Source organism: Schistocerca americana, chromosome 8 (genome assembly GCF_021461395.2).
Source record: "Schistocerca americana isolate TAMUIC-IGC-003095 chromosome 8, iqSchAmer2.1, whole genome shotgun sequence".
NCBI lineage: Eukaryota > Metazoa > Arthropoda > Insecta > Orthoptera > Acrididae > Schistocerca > Schistocerca americana.
This window is the reverse complement of record NC_060126.1, coordinates 263,316,275-263,321,741: the sequence shown is the minus strand read 5'-3', so window position 1 is coordinate 263,321,741 and position 5,467 is coordinate 263,316,275. Positions and strand designations below refer to the sequence as shown.

The window sequence follows — 5,467 nt, the reverse complement described above, 5'->3', positions numbered from 1 at the left end:
ATTTGACCCTGTGCTGCAGGATAGTGACACAAGATCGGTCTGTTGGGTATACAAATGGTCCCCAGCCCGAGTGCTATCCAAAACACTTGACATTACTTTTACATCATCAACAGAATCCGACATACGAACCTCGGAGAAATCCAGTTTTTATGCGCGGCGTTTGAAATATATTGGGGAAAGAATACTGTTGCGTAGGTACCGATATCTGTCCTCTTCTACAACTTCCCTCCCCCCCCCCCCCCTCTCCGGCTCCCGCAGGTGCCTCGGAAACTATTCCCTGATCTCTTAATATGTGTCCTATCACCCTGTCCCTTCTCCTAGTTATTTTTACATGTCCTATTTTCCTTGCTGATCCTGCGGATGACTTTGTTTAGCGTTTCATATCCATTATTCGATCATCAACAGTATCTGTTCTTTCGAGAACAGTTACTGTCTTCATATATATAGTTAAAGGCTATCCAGCCATTGACCTTCGTCTGTGCGAATGCGCACAGGTTGCCCAAACTCTTACGGGAATCGCCAAAGCGTGCGTGAGTAATGAGTGCATGGGCAGGTGTCTATAAGGTACATTACATATGTAGAATTGTGGACAGTTGGGAATGTGAGTCTCACGGGAAGCGTGCAAGGGATAAGTCCCTGCAGTCGCGCTATTGATCTGTGTCCTCGGTGGCTCAGATGGATAGAGCGTCTGCCATGTAAGCAGGAGATCTCGGGTTCGAGTCCCGGTCGGGGCACACATTTTCAGCTGTCCACATCGAGGTGTATCAACACCTGTCGGCAGCTGAGGGTTTCAGTTAGTCATCATTTATTCCAGGGAAAAGCTGCACGGTCGTTAACAGTATCTCTTCTTTCGAGAACAGTTACTGTCTTCAAATGGTTCAAATGGCTCTGAGCACTATGCGACTCAACTTCTGTGGTCATCAGTCGCCTAGAACGTAGAACTAATTAAACCTAACTAACCTAAGGACGTCACACACATCCATGCCCGAGGCAGGATTCGAACCTGCGACCGTAGCGGTCGCTCGGTTCCAGACTGTAGCGCCCAGAACCGCACGGCCACTCCGGCCGGCTAGTTACTGTCTTCATATATATAGCTAAAGGCTAATCAGCCATTGACCTTCGTCTGTGCGAATGCGCACAGGTTGCCCAAACTCTTACGGGAATCGCCAAAGTGTGCGCGAGTAATAAGTGGATGGGGAAATGTCTATAAGGTACATTACATATGTAGAATTGTGGACAGTTGGGAATGTGAGTCTCACGGGAAGCGTGCAAGGGATAAGTCCCTGCGGTCGCGCTATTGATCTGTGTCCTCGGTGGCTCAGATGGATAGAGCGTCTGCCATGTAAGCAGGAGATTCCGGGTTCGAGTCCCGGTCGGGGCACACATTTTCAGCTGTCCACATCGAAGTATATCAACAACACCTGTCAGCAGCTGAGGGTTTCAGTTAGTCATAATTTATTCCAGAGAAAAGCTGCACGGTCATCTGTTCTTTCGAGAACAGTTACTGTCTTCATATACCCATACTCGATCATTTGTGACTTCTCTCGAGAGAGTTTGTATATGAGAAATATCAGAATTCGGCTGCTGATGCACCTAAAGAGTTTCGTTCTGCTTCTCGCTTGGTCCACAGAGAGCGCAAGTGAACGTTGTACGCAGATCGTAGTACTACGCAGACACTGAGGGCGGTTGCAACGTTGTCCTGAGCAGCGAGGTTAAGTGGCGTCTGGCAGGCACTGAACTGGACGCGCCGTTCCGTGGTAGCCGGACCTGGCCAGTTGCAGGCTGTTCTCATTTCGCCAAATGCAGGCTCGTTTCTGACGAGGCTAATCTAAACGGCGCGGCTGGCTCTGATCAGCGTAGCCAATGACGTTCCTGGAACAAGCTCTGTCCATCACCGTTACGTAACATTTAATTCTGCACCGACAAAAGTGGAAAACTTTGACCGGACGCTACCAAGCTGATACTCTAATGTTGCCACGTGTATAGGATACGTTCATAAAATTTCAAGCTTATGTGAGTTTATTTTCAGTGGTTTCGGTAGGGAAGAAAAGTCATCCCTACAGAAGAATGGTGTGACTACATAATTGTTACTGGGTATGTCTAAAATTACTGGAATATTTCCGGTGGAGACCTCAACACAGCATGCCCAAAATACGTGCACCTGCAGTTTATTGCCATCTTTACGACTTTGAGAAAGGTCGGGTAATTATCGTGAGGGACACAAAAGCGTCGTGCGGACAGACCGCACAGGCAGTTGGCTGTTCTGCAATGGCTGCATAAGTGACTACCAAATGGACTCAGGACAGCAGTACGGTAAGAAGAATAGGCACAGGTCCGTCCAGAAGGGCTACATCACGAGAAGATCGTAGGATCGTTCTGGTGGTTCTGAGAAATAGGCGCCTGGGGACAGCTGTAATCCGAGCAGAGGTTAGAGACAGCGTGTAATCACGAATCATCGGTAAGATATTACTGGAAGCTGGGTTGAGGTTTCGAGTTACCATACATCGTTTACCGCTGACGCCTGACGCCTGACTTGCGTGATGTGATACTAAAGTCAACAGGGACTTGAATGCACTCTACAGCGCTGACCGGTTTGTTTGTAGCGTTCAGGTTGGTTCTAATGTGTACGTAGGCGATTTGGTGAAAGGTCACAGGAAGCAGCGATTCTCGAGACCCATACCTCTTCTATTTATGGGATCACGTTGTAGGCAGTTCCCGGGTTCCCGGGTTCGATTCCCGGCGGGGTTAGGAATTTTCTCTGCCTCGTGATGACTGGGTGTTGTGTGATGTCCTTAGGTTAGTTAGGTTTAAGTAGTTCTAAGTTCTAGGGGACTGAAGACCATAGATGTTAAGTCCCATAGTGGTCAGAGCCATTTGAACCATTTCATAGGCAGTTATTCGACAACTAGCTGTTTATTCTCACGAGGCAATGGGCTCTATCGACAGGGGACGTCAAGCTGATTCCATATTTTCAGATTTCCAAAAGGCTTTTGACATCGTTCCTCACAAGCAATTAATTAAATTACGTGCCTATGGAGTGTCGTCCCAGTTGCGTGACTAGATTTGTGATTTGCTGCCTGAAATGTAACAGTTCTAAAAAATTGATGCAAAGTCTTTGAGCAGAACAGTAGTAATATCTGACGTCCGCCGAGAAAGTGTTAAAGGCTCTCTGTTTTTCCTGATCTGCATAAACGATATAGGACACAATCTGAGCAGCCCTCTTAGATCGTTTGCAGATGATGCTACTATTTACCGTCATGTAATGTAATCGGATGACCCAAAACGAATTGCAGAATGATTTAGACAAGATATCTGGATGGTGCAAAAAGTGGCACTTGACTCTAAATCAAGAAAAGTATGAAGTCATCCACATGAGGACTAAAAGGAATCCTCTAAATTTCAGTTACATAGTAAGTAATACGAATCTAAAAGCTGCAAACTCAACTGAATATTTAAGGATTGTAATTGCGAGTAACAAATTGGAACGATCACAAAGATATTGTTGTGGGGGAAATCAAACCATAGACTGCGGTTTATTGCCAGAACACTTTGAAAATGTTAAAGGTTTACTAAACAGATTTCTTGCACTACGCTTGTCCGCCCTCTTCTGGAGTACTGCTGTGCGGTGTGGGATCCGCATCATATAAGGCTGATGGAGGACATTGAAAAAGTTCAAAGAAGGGCACCTCGTTTTGCGTTATCGCGAAGTAGGGGAGGGAGTGCCACAGATATGACACACGAATTGGGGTGACAGTCATTAAAACAAAGACGTTTTCGTTGTGGCAGGATCTTTTCATGAAATTTCATTCACCAGCTTTCTCCTCAAACCTTGAAAATATTTTGTTGCCGCCCACCTACATAGGAACGAATCATCATCATGATAAAATATGAGAAACCAGAGCTCGTACGGAAAGATTTAAGTGTTGTTCTTTCCCGCTCGCTGTTCGAGAGTGGAACTTCAGAGAACTAGCTTAAATGTGGTTCAATGAACCACAGAAGCACACGGAGTGCGTACGGCGGTGAACTTTCACGAAAACGGGAATAGCAACAGGACGGAAATGCAAAATTCTAACCACTTTCTGCAGCCGGTCTGGAACTCAAGGCAAACGAGGAATAATAGAGGGATTGGCAGGTGAAGCCTGCATCGTGATCACCAGAAAAACGTAGTGGAAATCAAACCATCTAACCCTTCAAACAGGAACCGCAGCAAAAGTCCGCATAGGATCTGACAAACGGCCGCTGCGGCCTTAGCCCAAAACATAGCCGCACATAATATCGGTACGGGCAACATTAACTTGTTAAAGTATGCGGACATAGGAGAATTTTTGCGTGAGAGGGAAGAGGTGATCGGCAGACACGATTTACACACCATCATGCTTTTTATCGTAGGTGACGTCGGGCTGGCGGGAATTATTGACAGTGCGAGCCACATTACGGCTTTATCAGAGAATGCATATAATAGACGCATAGAAAAGCACCCTTGGCCTGCTCTCAAAATCACTAAAACAAAAATAAAAGGTGCCTAGACCTTCAGACTCGACTGGTGGTTAACTAAATGGCTTTCAAATGGCTCTGAGCACTATGGGACTTAATATCTATGGTCATCAGTCCCCCAGATCTTAGAACTACTTAAACCCAACTAACCTAAGGACGTCACACAACACCCAGTCATCACGAGGCAGAGAAAATCCCTGACCCCTCCGGGAATCGAACCCGGGAACCCTGGCGTGGGAAGCGAGAACGCTAGGTGGTTAACTGCCAAGGTATATGCTAGAGAAAAACTTCTTGGTCGTCCCCGCTCCGTCTATCGAGATAGTGTTTAGAATGGACTTCTTAAATGAATAGCAAACCGTTCTGGATGAAGGAAGAAGTGAACTAACACTGCAGAAAGAGGGCGTGGCCAGATTGTCATTTGCAGATCGCGCTGTCCGTACACAGATCCCAATAGAGCGTTTAAACCAGAGATACACAACCAATGGGGAAGGAGCCGTAGGACCACCACGTCGATACGAAAGTAGATCGACAGCACACGGCGTGACACAAATTCGACGAGAGGTGCATAAAGCAATAGATTGCATGTTAAGCAACCTAGATAATATCCTAACGCGCGACAAGGAGGCTTTGGAGACTCTGTTAAGAGAGAACCCCGGTGTAAACTTGCCAAAGACAGGTGCAATTACAAATTTCGAATGTGCGTTTCGGGTACGGGAGCATAAGAAACTTTTTGTGCCTCCCTAGACGATATCACTGACATACCGGCAGAAAGTCCACTTCGAGGTTAAGAAAATTCTGGAGGATGATGTTATCGAACCTGCGACCTCCACCTACGATAATCCAATCACTGTGGTTGAGAAACAAGACGGCTCGATTCGCTTTGGTACTAGATTCGCGCCAAATCAACACGATAATTGAACCGGAAATGGATCGAGCGGAAAAACTAAAAGAACTGCCACAAATTTTCCATGGA

General features: G+C 46.3%; 1 non-coding gene across 1 annotated transcript; it reads left to right on the top strand.

Annotated features, from left to right (window-relative positions):
- The first annotated feature begins 1,307 nt into the window (after positions 1-1,307).
- On the top strand, positions 1,308-1,381 carry Trnat-ugu. The gene has a single exon. It is a non-coding gene; the product is annotated as a tRNA-Thr (tRNA).
- The last annotated feature ends 4,086 nt before the right edge of the window (positions 1,382-5,467 follow it).